This window comes from Prosopis cineraria, unplaced genomic scaffold (genome assembly GCF_029017545.1).
Source record: "Prosopis cineraria cultivar Desert tree isolate PC_DT_omini unplaced genomic scaffold, ASM2901754v1 PC7, whole genome shotgun sequence".
Lineage (NCBI taxonomy): Eukaryota > Viridiplantae > Streptophyta > Magnoliopsida > Fabales > Fabaceae > Prosopis > Prosopis cineraria.
In genome coordinates, this window is record NW_026555338.1 from 16567239 (window position 1) to 16584859 (window position 17621).

Below are 17621 nucleotides of genomic sequence, written 5' to 3' on the forward strand. Positions count from 1 at the left end.
TCAGAATTGCTCACTGGTGTCATGGCACTACAGAAGGAGTGCCATGGCACTAGACGATAATGCAAAAAATGCACAGCTTCATTTTTTATGTGAAATTACACTACATAACTCATTTTTCTAGAATAGAGGACAAATCTTTTAGCTGCTGCAACATGAAAAACCCCTAAGAGAGCAAGAGGAGAAATCTTGAAGCTTGGGATCAAGAAGAAGTGGAGCAAATCTTCATGTTACCTCATTTTATCAGTGTTTTCCTTGCTACTACCGTGTTCATATTAGCTATGTATAGCTAAGTCTTTTTATTCTAAATGATTATGAACCTATATATGTAAATAATCTTTAATTTACTATTTAGTTATTGAGAAATGAAGTTTTGATTACTTGTTCTTGAGCTATCTTGTTCTTGTTTAGTGTTTGGCCACTACTAGGTGAGATTTGGACATTTGGGTTAAACCTTGGAAGAGAAAACTCCAATTGGATTTTGAAGACTAGTAGCTTAAGATTAGTTTAGCTAATTTGCCATTAGAACAGGAATGTATCTAATAGACTTAGGTAATCCTCATGGGTTAGAGTCTCTTATGCAATTAATTAATTAAGGTACTATTTTTCTTTAATTGAATTAATTAAGGTCCTTAGTAATTAGAAGATACTTTTGATTAATTTAGATTCTCGGATTATCAAAATTGAGTTTCAAGACAATTAATGCGGTAATGAGAGTGTTAGGAAGCAAATAGGGGATTAGGACTCTAGAACAATCTTCTCTTAGTTGACTTTAGTTTGTTTATGGATTGAAAGTTATTTTACTTGATCATTTTTAATATTTTTATTTTAATAGTTTCAAAATCAATCTCAAGTTTTATTAGCTTAATGTAAATGAATTTGAAAATTTAATGCCTAGTCACCATTTTAATTAATTCTCTAAGGGATTAATCTTGATTTACTGCAAGCTTCAATTGCAACTCATATACTTGCAGTGTCTCTTAATTTTTGTAGGCACCACTGTGCCACATGGTTTCCTTCTATTACCATGTGTCCAACCCCCTTCTTCCCTCCCTCTCCACTTTTTTGTATGCAAAACCTAAGATTCAACATTGTGAGATAGGTTGCACGCAATTGAAGATTGAGAATGAAGAGGTTATGGCTCACCGTAAAGAATGCAAGTACTTAATGAAAGAGGTTGTTTTTGCTTGTAACACCTTCATGACTATGCATATTTTTTATGCTACCCAGCTTAAAAACATTGGTACAATCTTAAGCAATTTCATTCATGATGAAGCTCGAAATCCACAATTGGCTTTTGGCACTGTTGTGAAGTAGTAAGCAATTCGACTTGTTTTTCGGTCAAAATGACATTTTCTCACTTGGTATTCATACAATGACTGATCAATCTCCATATAATTCCACCTGTGAATACTTTTTATCCACATCAATGAAAAATGGTTAACTTTTGCTTAGGTGTCAATTAAACATTCAACATTTAAAGGATTTGATAGATCGGTCATTATTGCACCTACTAAAGTAATTGTAATGATTCAAATTTTTGAATTAAATAAATTTTCTTTTAATTAATATTTAATTTATTTATTTTAATTTTAGGACAAATGAAGAGTAGTGGCCTAGTAAAACTTATACTGGTTACTTATATAGAAATTTAGAGTTTAGATCTTATTTAAGTCAAATATTAGTTTATTTTCTTTTATATAGAGAAGTATTAAAGTACCTTTGCCTCATATAATAATAATAACAATAATAATAATAATAATAATAATAATAATAATAATAAAATTTGATAGGGTTTTTTCTTGTAATTTTCCCACCCAGTTTCATATCTTATATTCTTCCTTCTTTCTTGTTGGTGAAAACACATAGCATAGTGAGAGAAAGGTGTGGGTTTTTTTGTTGTCTTTCTTCTTCCTTGTCACATTGGTTTCAGTCTTGCCGAATGTGTGTTTGTCTCCCCACTGCTAGAAATTCATGCTTTCCTTTCCTCCCTGCTGCTCGTCCGTTCTATTAGATTGATTAGTTGGATCTCTTCCTTGTTTTTGCTATCTTGTGGCTGATTGATGTGTGTGCATGCATGTTCTTTTTTCTTTTCTTTTCTTCCCCTCAATAGCTGGAAGTTTCATGCATGTATGATAGCTCAGTTTCTCTCTTTTGCTGGTGAGTAATTGTTGATTCTTCTTTTTATGTGTGTAGCAGCTCGAGGCTCTTCTTTTTCCTTTAGCATCTGGCATGTTTGATTTATAAGTGTTGCCACTGTAGTTTCATTGGAGGTGAGTTGTTGTTCATTTCTCCTTCCTCTAGGAGTTCTATAACAATAATGAATCATTCTCTCCCTTTTCTAGTTGAATTATGACATCTTTATTCCTCATTGCCATTATTATGAAGTTTTAGAAAGAATTGAGCACTACTACAAAATAAACTTTTCATGTCACATTTTTAGGCCTTTTCACATCACAACTGAAGGGGACATCATATTGGGCGACTTAAAATACTAGCTTATCCACGTCACAAGTATCTGTGATGTGGAAAAGAATAAACCACATCCCTTTTAATACTAAGGGAAGTAGTTTCTACATAATTGATGTTCCCATTTTACTAGATAGAGACATGGTTTCCATATAAACCACGTCCCCTTTTATAAGATTTGGACGTGGTTCATAAATAAACTACATCCTCCCTAGTAAGGTCTGTCATGTGGAAAAGAATAAACCACGTCCCTTTTAATATTAAGGGAGGTAGTTTCTACATAATCCATGTTCCCATTTTACTAGATAGAGACATGGTCTCCATATAAATCACATCCCCTTTTATAAGATTTGGACGTGGTTCATAAATAAACCACATCCTCCCTAGTAAGGGGGACATGGTTTCCCTATGCAGTACACAATAGAGAAACCACATCCCTCATTAATAAGGGAAAAGTGGTTTGTCTAAGAAACCACGTCCCTCTCTATAAAGGGGGATGTGGTTTGTCATTCCCGAAAAGGGACCACATCCCTCAATAATAATGGGGAAGTGGTATCTTTGAGAAACCACGTCCCCCTTTATAATAGGGAACGTGGTTTGTTAAGAACCCACTTCCCCTCCACCAATTAAGGGATGTGGTTTTGCTTGTTCTTTCTTACATCCCTCTTTTAATAATGTGACGTGGTTTTTGTAATTTTTTTATATACAATTTACATTTGCTTGACAACCAAAACAGAATTTGTCAAAGTATGCCATAGGAACAGCCAATTCATACAACAAAAGTCTAGTAAATAGCAACTCATTTACAGTCATTCATAAACTATCATAAAAAAAATATACCAAATATATTGGAATAACAAAACTATTGTCATCTATTCAAGTGTCAATATTTACAATCAAATTCCAACAAACTACTTGAACACATTAGGGTTTATATCCTTCTATCTAACTTAATGGACAAACTATAAAATTACTATGTAAATAGCTCTTAAAGAAGATAACCTATTAAATTATTTCAAACATCAGTTATGTCTTCACTGGTATAGGGGTACTCATCATCAAAAAGCTGCAAATTTTTATTGGATGTTCATTAAATATCCAAATTCTAAAGCCTCACAAAACTAATATTATCAAAATAAATAATAATGTAACTTACCATGTGTAAATTTTTGTTAGTTTCAGATTGAATAATCTCATACATATAATGAATAATATAATATTAACATTCTGTACTCCCTATCTAGTGATGACACTAAAAATTAAGAATCAAACAATAAGTATAAACAAAAATATATATAAAAAAGTTATGGATAAAAGGTATTGAATTGAAATTACTTACGTTTGGAAAAATCTAAGTCGGTGAGGAATATTTTTTAGATATATTTTTAGCTGGGTGACACTTTCCCTCGATCATATAATATATCTTCAATGCTCTATAATGAAATTTAAATAAAATATAAAGTATTAAAAAAAATAAATATCTAATATTTTATAAAAATAATCTTAACTTACGTGTTGAATATATTTTTAGTTTCAGCACTCGATTGCTTGCCCAAGGAAAAAAACTAATAGATCTCATGCAAATATGGGCATATAACACAAAGGGACCAATAGGAACTATAAAGAGATAAAAGAAATCAATACATGAAAGCATAAAAAAATTATCAAACTATATATATATATATATATAAATGAATATAAAAGAACTTGCCCTTCAAGAATTGGAGCCAAATAACGTGGCAATTTTGTTTCTGAAATAGTATTGCCCACGTATCTCATTCTATCATTGATACCATTATAAGCCGATGTCAGAAAAGCTGGATACAAAAATCCAAATTGATCTTTCCGTGGTCCAGTACAAAGATTACTAAGAAACCTATTAATAGAAGGACACAAAAATTATTGTATATAAATTAAAATAAATAAAAATGAGATAGAATAAAGGTAATAAAATTACAAGATAGATAACATAATCCATGAGATATCCAACTCCCTAATCAATGAGAATTCCAAGATGTCTTTCTTTTTCATTGTAAAAGGATATGACTTGTCTATACCCACAATTTCTTTAGGCATTGCCAAATTGAGAGGCTTTGTCATTGCCTTAAAAAATTCATGTAATTGTAATAGAGTAGAGTAGCCCTCAGCATTATCAATATTCTAATAAAAGATGAAATGAATAAAAGTTATATAAATAATTAAAAGAGAAAATCAAAGAATAATGAAGAGTTTTTCTACTATTGAAGTTGTTATCTCTATGTCAACGAGTCTTTAGGCCATAAAATGAATTGTCTCAATTCTTCTCCTAATTTTTCAACCTCATTGCTAGGGAATGGCATATTCATGTTTGGCTCAAGAACAACCTAAACTATCACCTTCACTTGAGCATCCAAAATACTTATGTTATGGATTGTTTTTGTGAGCAAATATAGCCGTGCTGGACCAACAATCTGCCTTCAATGATTATCCAAATAAAGAAAACAAACTTGTTCCTCTTCTACTAAGGGACTAGAGGCATGTAGTGCTATCTCTAGTGAATTACAGCTATCTTTGGTGCTTTAAAGCATGGGAGAAGTCTAGAGAAATAAGTAAACACAATGAAAGAAAATAAAATAAAATAAACAAAATTGAATAATTAAACTAATTAAAAGTAATGAAAACCTAGAGTTCCTGCTGCCCAATTCCTTGCCCAGTATCTTGTGTGGTTCCTATATTGGTGACCATGGATCTAACCTCTTGAAGAATCTGCTCACAGAGCAATAAATTATCCTGCTCATACTTTCAAGCACATTCATCTCTAACCTTTACTAGAAGGTCATCAAGCTCAGCTCTTGATACAACTCTTGATGAGCCTCACGAAATTGGTCTGAAATACTCCTTTAGACCAACTGATTTTCCTACCCCCTAACATGAACAGAATAATCTGGCGTTCTAATTACTGATGCCAAGATATCCATTCTTCTAGTAGATTGAAATGAACCTTGGGAAGCTTGTTCCTCAAGTGAATCCTGCAATATATAATTAATGAATTTATCTTAAAAGATACAAAATTTAAAATTTAATCCGTTTAGTATAATTACTTGCAATTCGTTAAGCAACTTTAGCAACCTTCGGAGTAATTTATTGGCCTTTCTTAATTTTCGCTTCTTTCCATTTTCTTCGACGAGTTGGAGGAGCTAGGGGATGAACAACAATACTGGGGTCAGATCTTGCAGCTTCCTCCAATTGCTTCAAATCAACTTCCCTAAGTTTTTGGTCCAGCTTCCTATATCCCTCCCGAGACATATTGATATTTATTTTTGAATGGTCTCTCTTTTTTGTAGCACTTAATTCCTATAATGAAATAAAAATAAAGTAAGTCAGTTGTAAACTAAACAAAAATAAACTAAGTTATTAATTATATCAAAATTTACCTAAAATTTAGGATCATCTTATGACCTCACAAATTCTCTCCAAGTGTCTTCATCAATGAAATTATATTCCAAACATGAATTGTTCTTCTTCTTTGCTCCTCAAATGTATTCCCTGGAAAGTGATGACTTGAAATCTTTCCACCAATCACATTCTTGTTAAAGCCAATACCTCTTCATCACATCAGTAAGAGGGATATCATAAGTAAACCGCAATGTGTCATAATTATAAAGTAAGAGGTATCTAATATAATTAAAACAATAGAAAAAAGCAAAAAAATATGCATACCAAAATATCACTCCAAATCATGTCCTTCATAGCTTTTGGTACTTCTTGCCAATTATGATACAAGATCCTAACCTTACTCCGAGCTATGAGACCTATGTAACTTACAAACTTATCTCCTTCTAAACCAAGTGGTCTTTTACCACCACTAAACTCTGAATGCACTCTCCTTGCAGTACCCTGATGTAGTGCCATCTCCTTCAATTTTGTACTTCCTCTACCTCTTTTCTTGTAAGTTGCACTAGACGTGTCAACTACATCTTCAGTAAAACCCTTTATGTACCTGTTAAGATAAAAAATAATATAGGCAAGTAACTTGCATTATAATTAAATATATAGAAATAAATAAATTAAACAAAAATATGAATATAAAGAATCAATTAATTTAATATTTTACTAATTAATTCTTACTTTATTCATTGTCCCAAATTCCTTCACAATAATCATCTCTAATTGCATATTCGTCATTAACCAAATCTGCTTCAGTTGATATAGTTAGATTTGTAGTAAAAGGTGGGGTTTCATCAAAGTTAAAAGTTGAGTCATCATTCTCCATGTTAATAATTTATTTTTTTACCTTGTAGTACAATAGAATGCTATTTATTTCCTAGATGAATGATGTAAAAAACTTGTTTTACCTAACTTGCTAAAATGAAGGGCTCCTCTTTAAAACCAAGCCTATTGAGATCAATTGAAATAAACCCAAATTCCTTATCTACTTCAATAGCATTAAAGTGAACCCACTTGCATTTGAAAATAGGTATTTTGAATTTAGTGTAATTCACCTCCCATATCTCATCAACTACTCCATAATAGTTCGTGTAAGCTAATAATGGGTTATTATCTTTTGAATTGAAAACATACTGGGCTTCAACTTCTAATATTACCTTACTATTTTGCATGGTACTTTTATCATATTAGGCTTTTATATAGAAGGAATATCCATTTATATTATACCTATCATAACACATGACCTCAAAACAAGGTCCCTTAGCTAACCATATTATTGTATCAGACACACCAGTCCCATTCATAACATTTTCCTTGAACCATTTTTTGAAAGTCTTATTGTGCTCATTAGCCAGTTGCATTTCATACTTTCTTAGGTATTTGTCTTTCAACAACTTTTTATGAGCATCTTAATAAGGTTGAACTTCTTCATTCAAGCTTGCAAGACTTCTTTATGAGAAATGCACTTCACTCTGACCCCTCGTGTTCCCTTACAACAAGTCTTGTCCCCTCATACCAAGTTTGAGGGACTCTAACAGCCTTCAATCCTTTTAGATATGTAGTACAAAATTCAACAGCCTCTTCCACCATATATCTTTCAACAATTGATGCTTTAGGCCTGTATGGGTTCTTAGAATACCCTTTTAGGACTTTCATGTATCGCTCGAATGGGTACATCCAAGTAAGATAAATAAGATCATAAAGTCTTACTTTTCTAAAAAAAATGAATTATTAAATGCACTATAATGTCAAAAAATACTGGAGCAAAGTGCTTTTCTAATTGACATAAAATAATGTAACCCTTATTTTCTAATTCATTCAACTTGTCAGGATCTATGACTTTGCTGTATATAGCATTAAAGAACATACACAATCTAGTTATCATGTATCTCACATCATCTTTCACAATCCCTCAAATAGCCATTGGTAAAAGTCATTACACCAACACATGGCAGTCATGAGACTTCATGTCTAGTAACTTCAAATCACTCATTGAGACAAGTCTTCTAACATTAGAAGAATACCCTTATGGCACTTTAATAGCATGCAAACATCCACATAAACTTCTTTTCTCCTCTTTAGATAACGTGTGCACTACTATGGGTAAATAAGCTTTCTTCCCCTCTTTTTGTTGTGCATGTAAGCGTTTTCTTGTTCCCATTTCAACTAAGTCAAGTCCGGCATTTATTCCATCCTTAGTCTTGCCACTTATGTATAAAAGCGTACCAATAAGACTATCACACACATTTTTCTCCACATGTATCACATTAAAACTGTGCCTCACATCTAAACTCCGCTAATATAGAAGATAAAAAAAATAGACCTCTTTTTTCCATAGATTCTTCTCACTTGCATTCCTTTTATTCTTACCAAAAATGACATTAATTCCTTTGACATGCTGATAAACTTGGTCTCTAGTTAAGGCCTTTATAGCCATTTCGTACTCCTGTGAGCCATTAAAAGTCTTCTTTAACCAACGATAAGGATGATACCGATCAAGAAATCATTGGTGACTAAGTGTCACACCCCGGTACAAAGGGTATGACTGGCATGGAATGTGAGATAAGCCTTAATCATATGAGATTAAGCTAAAATATTGATAACTAATTTATATATATAATTACATAGTTAAAAAAATTAAATATTTTGTAGAAATTTTTACAAAGTCTTTCCTGTAAATTAGACCTTCTAAAATTTTTCAATAACAAAACTTGTCAGCCAATTCAATAGAGGAGCTTAACTCCACACTAGCAGATTATATATCAACAAAATAAAATTAAGATTTAACTATTATACACGTGGAGCACTAATGTACAATTATGTACTACAAAATTTTACCAAAAAGGGATATTCACAATGCACTTTCTCCTTCCAAAAACAGTAGGGTTCCTCAATAGTCCACAAGAGGTGCAGGTTTAGTTATAATATCTGAGACCAAATAATTTCTGGTGAGTAGTATTCCAATCAAAATTATAAATAAATAATAGGAATTTATGAAAATAGTGACTAACAAACTTAATTGGAGAACAATTGGATGAAATAATTAAACATAGTTTAATTAGCAATAAATAACAAGTTTTCTCAACAACATAACCATGAAATTTAACAATGCTAATAGAATCATATAAATGTATTAAAATTTATATTGCTTATAAAATAAATAAAAATTTCAATAATAGTGTAATTCAATAAAATGCTTTTGGAGAATCAATCTAAAAATGATAAAATTTAATTTAAATCTAAGAGGGCTTTATCAGAACGAATAACAAACGTGAACACACAGTCCACGAGGGCAAATAACCAATCAAGTGTGGACACACAGTCCACGAGGGTAAGTAACTAGTCAAGCGCAGCTGAAAGCCACAAAACAAGCGCGACAAGAGCCACGAATCAAGCGCAGGCATGAAGCCCACGAAAACAAGCGTAAGTGCGATACTCATGAATTATCGTCCCTCTATTCCATGTGCATTGGCCATCGCATGGGGCTAGCACCTCCTATAAACACCATGTTAGCTAGGTGTACCATGGCGCACTAAGGGCTAACAGAACTGCCGTTAGCATCCAGCATTCTGAATTCAATCCCCCTTAGTAAAATCAAACGTGGAAGGAGCAAGAAAAATAATTTCAAAATTTTCACTTTCAAACACTATTCAACTATCTCTTTGCATTGTCCAAATTCATTATCACTTTCTTAATACACGAATCATTACATAAACATTTTTATATCAAAATAGAATTAAGTAATTAAACTACTTTTGAGAAATAATACCATTTATTATTTATCCTTTTCAATCATTACTTATCAACAATATAAATCATTAATAAGATGAAAATATTTTCGTCAATAAGACAATTAGTAGAAAAATAGGATTAATAAGGATATTTATACAATTTATAAAAGAATAATAGTAAAATTTAAATAAAGGGATTTTATAAACACTACTAGAAATTTACCCGAAATTCTACCCACTCACCTGAGGGTTTTCAGGAATTTTACAGTTTGACCTCCTCAAGTTCTCATTTACTTTAGTGATACCGCAAATGATCTAGCACATAAACCAATAATCTTTGTATCATTATGATTTTCTCTCTCTTTTTTTTTAATATAGGCAAGTAAAATTAACATTCAAGCTCTTCAATAATTCTCTAAATTTCTCATTAACCCCTTAAACTATAACTGAACCCTCCAGCAAGTTTTATCAAGTAGTCCAACAATACTTAGCAACATTCAACTGTAATAATTAACTCAGCTCTTATTCCAAACTTAACAAAAATCTTAGTTATCATGTAGTTTAACAATTTCACTTTAGATGCTATAAAATTCCCATGTGTAGTTTAAAATTTACAAATTGTATGTAAAGACATATATTTCATCAAGTAACATTTATAGTTCCTCTAGGTCCTATTATGAAAATTAAATAAACATATTTCCAATAACTCTTACGTTCAAATACCTTAAAACATAATATAAACCAAATCATATGTAACTTCATGCTTCACAATATACCAATAACCAATTTGCAAGCAGTAATTAAGAGAGACCTATCTTCATTTGAGTTCTAATTATACTTGAGTCAATTAAATTATTTGACAAATCTTAATCCATCCTCATGCCTCTTTGTTATCTTCAATCATAAATTATAATAGACCATATCAACTATTCTTATCCTTCATTTAGATTTAATAAAGTACTATACAAGCATCAGATGTAATTCTTTCTCCTTTGCTATTTTAAAATCCCAAGCAATAGCTCAAGTCACCGTACATATTATCCTTCAAAGCTATATTATGCCAATTTAACAACATTCTTTTAAGCATTTTCACAAATATCTTAAGTTCATGCCATGAGCTAAATCATGAAATCAACATTCAAATCTTCTAATAACTTCAAGTATTTAATTCTACAACCCAGATTCAGCTCAATATCAAAATAAAGTAACACCCAACATAAGCCAAACAGCACCTCAATATCCTAAAAAAAAATTTCGACAACCAGAATTAGAAAATAAAGAACGACATCGGAAGCCAGAGGAAGAGGAGAGATTGAGCTTACCACATAAACCCCTGTGATACTTACAGCTGAGAAAGGATGAAGAGATGAAGACTGAAGGCGCACAACAGACACCTCCATCGACCACAGAGCCGAAAGGAGACAAGGGATGATGACGAAGGAAGAAATCTCACATTTTAAACACATCGTCTGTAAAAGCACAGCTGCAAAAAAGGGAGTTGAAGACCACTAATGGATTCACGAGCAGCAGATGAGGAGAAAGGGATGATGAAGCGCACACAACTCACACTACATCATTGAAAATTTCAGAGCAAAGAGGTGAGACCGAAGCTGTAGTGTTGGAGATTGAAGAGGACGCTGGCGGAAGGAGGAAGGAGGAAGAATGATGAATAGAGTCATAATAGTGTGAGCTCGCTAGAAAGATCGAAGAGAAATAGAGAGACAGAGAGAGAGTTCATGTCGGTGAAGAGAAGGAAATGGAAATGATACTCTGTTCTTTAGGCGTGAAGAAGAAAAAAATCTGAACCAAAAATAATTTAGGAAAATTACAAGAAAGGCACGAGGAAAATTACAATAAAGGACACAATTTTTCTATAATTTAAACAAAACAAAATCAAACTTTTGCTTAATAGAATTTGAACTCTAGACCTTCAAAAAAGTTACTAGTATAAGTTTCACTTAAACAATGACTCTCCACTTACTATAAAACTAATTTAAATAAAATATCAATTGGAAGAAAATTTAATTTAATTTAATTTAAAATTTAAGGTCATTACACTAAGATAGCTTGTTTTCTTTTCATGCTTAAGTTGGTAGTAGTGTATACCTTCTTCACATATAGGACATGCATTATGGCCTTTAACTATATCCTGACAAGTTTCTATATACAGGGAAGTCATTTATTGTTACAAAAATCATGGCACGTAACTTGAAGTGCTCTTACTTGTAAGCATCAAATACATCTATACCTTCCTCCCATAACATTTTCAAGTCCTCAATCAAAGGCTCTAAGTAAATATTAATATTGTTTCCTAGCTGTTTTGGTCCTGAAATTATCAAAGACAACATTATGTACTTACTCTTCATACATAACCAAAGAGGTAGGTTGTAAATAACTAACAAAACTAGCCATGCACTATGTGTGCTACTAAGATTGCCATATGAGTTTATTCCATCCATACAAAGTCCAAGCCGAAGGTTTCTCAAATCACTTCCAAATTAAGCAAACATGCAACCTATTGTCTTCCATTGAGGAGAATTAGCCGAGTATTGAAGTTTCCCATCAAATATTTTCTCATCAAAATGCCACCACAAATTCTTTGCTTCTATTAGATTAGCAAACACACATTGAAACTGTGGTATTATATGAAGATACCACATCACCTTCATAAGAGGCCCTCTAATTATGATCTCATCACCATGATCAACATCATCATCCTTCTTCACTTTGTACTATAAAGTCCCACATTTTGGACACTTGTGTAGCCCTTCATATCATTTCTATATAGTATGCAGTTATTAGGACAAGCATGTATCCTTTTATAATCCATACCCATTGGACACAGGATTTTCTTTGCCTCATGCATACGTTTTAGAAGCAAATTATAGGCTGGAAGCATTTTACTCAAGAATTCAAGTAACTCTATAGAACTCGAATTAGTCTACCCACTTCTTGACTTTAAATTAATCAATCCCAACACAATTGTTAAGAGCATAAAATTAGTACACCTTGAGTATAAGGGTTTCTTTGCATCACTACACAAATTGTCATATGCATGTGATTGTGCAAATGATACCATCCTAACATCACGAATCATATCCTCTATTCTATCATCCCAGTCTTTCACAATTCACTCATTTTGTGATATAGAAGTTGTTCCTGCCTCCCCATGCCATACCTATCTTGTATACCTCAAATTTATCCAATCACAAATTAAATGCTCTTTTATTTCATCAATATCCAATTCAATGTTATTCATGCAATTGACATAAGGACAATAATACTTTTTATTTTTGCTAGGAACATTTTTCCTAGCAAATTCAAATAACTGATACACACCATTCTCATACTTCTTAGTCATTCCACTAACATTCATCCAACTAAAATCCATTCTATTTTTATCTAATAAATCATCACAAAGTCTATCAAATTAACAATTCACTATCTTACTTGTACTTCAATTAGACTCATTTAAAAAAAAAAATAACAAGGTCTTCCCTTAAAGATTGAACATCCTAAAATTATGACAATAAAAAATCAATAGAATCAACAATAAGCAGTTAAATAAATATTTACCTATTAAAGCTAGAAAACATCAAACATTAAGCTTATCCAAGTTCAATTTCTAAATAAAAAAATCAGTAGAGTCTCCTAAAAATCTAATATATATATTGTCACGTCCTAAAATTTTAACATGACCAACATACGATATATGTACAAATTCACATCCCCTAAAGCTTCAATTAAGAAAAGTTCTGAATTAATATATCAAATTTTACTTTCCACCTAAATCAAAATATCAAACTTCTTTTTTTAATTTCTGCAGCACCTCCCTTAAAAGTAGAGTCCTCTGAAATTTCTACAACAGAAAGTTTACATCATATATCCAACAATATAGCGCTTTGCTTCTCAGTAGCAAGTAATTAACATAAAAAATTAGGACCCTAACTATAGTTGATGTGGATCACTCTAAATTAGACTTCCAAAAGATCCTACATAAGTTTTCGAATTTTACATGAATAAGATGATATTTTCAAAAGTAATCTTCTAGTCAATTTAGCAACAAGCCCATCAGAGATCAGCAATGAGTACCAAATCAACTATGGTATCTGAGGCCAAATAAAATACTTTCCAGTGAATAACGTCCCAACAATAAATAATTAAATATGAATAAAAAGAAAGGTTTGAAATAATTATGTAAGTTGAATAGATAACAATTTCCATAAAAATTTAATAAACTTCAAAATAAAATGGTTCTATGAAATTTTAAATAAAATCTTAAATCATTAAACTATCATAACAAATGTTATTATCACTTGATTTCAAAAAAGCACATAAATAATATAAATATTTGTAAATAGTTTACTAAATAAAAATCAATGGAATATAAAATTACCAAATAATCAAATTCACAATTTTAAGGACTTATCAGAATAATAAACAAATGTGGACACACAATCCATGAGAGTAAATAAATCAAATGCGGCTTATGCCATGAATACAAACGTGGACACACAATTCACGCGGGTAAGTAACCAAACGCGGCCAAAGCCACGAAACAAACGTGGACACACAATCCACGAGGGTAATGTTAACTAAACGTGGCTCGGAGCCACAAAATTAAACGTGAGTACGATGCTCACGATTAACCATCCCTCCGTTCCACGTGTGTTGGTTATCGCACCGAGCTAGCACCTCCTATAAACAACCTGCTAGCTAGGTGTACCATGGTGTGTCAAGGGGTAACGGAACTGCTGTTAGCAACCAGTGTTCTATATAAAGTCTCCTTGAAATTCATTTTCAAACATGCGAGAAAATCATCACTTTCAAAATAAACTTTTCTCTTCTCAATATCAAACTCGCATGAACTGTTTAAAATATCAATCCTTTAAAATATGAAGATCCACAACTAACGTTCCATAAATTTCTTCACCCATTTCCATGATTGTCTTTATTGAATAAAAGAGTACTAGAATTTATAAAAGCATTTCTGCCAATCTTATAAGTATAAATCATAAAAACTTCAAGAGCTAAAGAAACTTAATCAACAACATTAATCAATGCTAGAGTGGCATATATTAATGACTTTAAATTATTGAAAATAATAGTTGATAAAAGGAAATTTTCAAATATATAAATTGATTGGGACGTTATTCACTTACCTGTAATACATTCAATGCTCAAAACTCACTTCTTATACTCTAATCGAGCTACCTATCTTACAAACACCCTATAAAACATAATAAGATCTTAATGTACTTTACTTTTGAATCAACAATTTCCTTTCCAAGAGAGCCTACTCAACCAAAATTAATTATAATAACTTTGAAGTTTTTTTTTGGACCACAATTCATACATAAAAGTTTCTTCAAAACACTTAAGCTAAAGTTAACTACTCAATTAAAATTTAATCACTTCTTAAGCTTTCTGCCCTACATCTAATGTGTAACATTCTAAACTATACAATAAAACTTTGTAATCTTTAATTCTCTTGCCCAACAATTTCCAACATCCAAATATAACTTCCAAAACGTTAACATATCTTACAGATTATCCGCGACAAAACCCTCAAGAATCTAAAACTCAAATTAGACCTCAATAACTTCTTAAATATATTCCTTCAAAAAAATCAGTTTATTTTTTATGAATAAATAATGCCCAAACCAATAGCAATGTTATGGATGCATACTCAAGCAAAATTCTCCATTTATCAAACATCTCATGTAAATCAAACTTTAAATAAATACCAAGCCTCTTGCTTAATTTCCTTTCCAAAATTTCCCCATATTAATATTTAGATTAATTATGCTTCGTAAGTTTCATTCTTTTAACCAAATCAAAATAAGCTAGTTAAAATTCAAATCTAGACTACTTCATTTAGCTCCAATAATCTACAAATTTCAACTTGCCCGAATCCCTCCTTCTCTAATTGAGCATACCAGCACAGCATAACAGAATAAAAGAAAAAAAATATCACAATCTTCATCATTGAATCACACGTACAAAGACAACAAACAAGAAGGAAGAAGCTCATACACACTTGAAATAGAGGAAGACGATGAATGAGGGACTCAATGGCAATACCAACAGTAGTGCACGGATAGAAGAAAGGATCAGCTCTACCCCACGCAATCGACGTCGGTGAGGAAAAGAGGAACAGTCTTTGATCTGTTACAGCGTTCAGTGAAGAAAAGCAGAAGGAGACGGCATAAAAACCTGAACGATGTGAAGTGTAGGTAGAGGAAGGCGGTGGCAAGTCGAATCCTTGCCACCCACGCCGGTGACACTAAGAACAGAGGAGGGAGAAGGATCCGACACCCACCGTCAACAAGGGCAGTTTCTTAGCTGACACAACAGGGGAGAAGGCTGATAGTCACTTTGTCGGGACATCTTGCAGCGGCGGAAGATGATACACCACTCACCAGCGAAGGAGGAAAGCCAAGCAAAGAGAAGAATCAAGGCTCAAATCTGGATCTCACTCTCTCTCACATCTCTATCTTCTGTTTTTTATTCTGAGGGACTAATGAAAACAAAAAGAAAATGGTCCAGGAAAGAGAAAAAATCTGATTGCTTTTGAAGTCAAAATAGTAAATTTGCAACTGAAACCGACATATAGAAAAAAATCTTTCTTTTTGAAAGAGTAATCTGACCTTGTGGATCTTATACCTGATGTATATTAATTATCAATGAAATTCCACCAAACCAACGTTCTTTCCTAATACAAATAATTTTTTTTAAATTAATATAAATACAATTAAAAATATTATTTTATATTTTAATTTTATTTAAAAATTTTGGATTATTACATATATTCTAATTGGATTGGATGTTTTTATCAAACTCTTCACCTCTCCAAAAAAACACAAATTAAATCACTAAACTTTCAATTTTATGCTACTCCGTCTATTATTTTTATCTTTCATCCAAGGTTTTTTTTAACTTTAATTAGGTTTTGTTTTTAGTCCTTAACTATTTCTATTATTTCATTCCTCACTATCAATATACACATTTTAAATAGTATATTATATTAACTTCACTGTACATAAAAGATAAGTAAATTTAGCATATCATAATTAAACCTAACAACACATGATAGATTAGTCCTTTATTCTAATTAGATTGGATATGCATTGTTCAAACCAAAAAAAAAAAAAATACCACAATGGAGATTGCAAAGTATCTCAAACATAATTCCAAACTCTTCACAGCCAACAATTTCAAACTCTTTACAATGTGGGAAAATAAATTGGAAAGACATAATGGAGATAGCTTCAAATAAAAAAAACAAAGAAAGAAAGAAGCAGTACTTGGGGCTTTGTTGTTTAGTAGAGTAGAGAAGAGAAGAGAAGAGGAGATGGGTAGCAGGACGTGACACTAAGTTAGGGCTAGGCTTTGAGTGGCTGAGCTTTTGTTGACACAGAGTAGCTAAGATACACTGAACTAAGCTAAGCTTTAAGAGATGAGGATGAAAATGAGAGACACGAGAGGTAGAGAGCTGCTACTAGATACGAGTTACAAATTGTGGAGCTGAGAGAGATAAGAGGCAGAGTAGCTGTTCCTAGCTGAGAAGTTGAGAGAGATGAGAAGTACCGAGTGGCTGAGAAGCTAAGAGAGATGAGAGTCACTGAGAGGTCGAGAAGCTTGGCTGAGTAGCAGACACAGAGATGAGATTGATTGGAGATGAGAGCAAGCATAGCAAACTTTGAGTCTTGTTTTGAAAAACTAAAGGCTGGTGTGGGGCTTAAAAATTAAGGGTGAATGGAGAAGCCACATCCTTTAAAGAGGAAGGGGATGTGGATTTGAGAATCCACATCCCCTTCCCCTTTAAGGGATGTGGCTTCTTGTTAGAAGCCAGGTGGCTCAGTTATAAGCCACGTCCATCAAGAGGAGGGGACATAGCTTCTTCAGAATCCACATCCCTTATGAGGTGGGGGACGTGGATTCTAATAAAACCATGTCCCCCCAAGCTGTAAAGGGACATGGCTTATTAATCTTTTT

At 32.3% G+C, this 17621-nt stretch overlaps 1 long non-coding RNA gene across 7 annotated transcripts; it reads right to left on the minus strand.

Moving 5' to 3' along the window:
- Positions 1-3232: 3232 nt before the first annotated feature.
- On the minus strand, positions 3233-16125 carry LOC129315729 (uncharacterized). Of its 7 annotated transcripts, XR_008594571.1 has the most exons (8): positions 15664-16125; positions 10946-11949; positions 9867-9938; positions 8731-8820; positions 6166-6445; positions 5880-6050; positions 5575-5799; positions 3233-5474 (listed from the first exon to the last, which is right to left on the minus strand). It is a non-coding gene; the product is annotated as an uncharacterized LOC129315729 (long non-coding RNA). The 7 variants fall into 7 exon arrangements; XR_008594574.1 differs by lacking the exon at positions 8731-8820; XR_008594572.1 differs by lacking the exon at positions 9867-9938 and having other exon boundaries at positions 3234-5474.
- Between the last annotated feature and the right edge of the window lie 1496 nt (positions 16126-17621).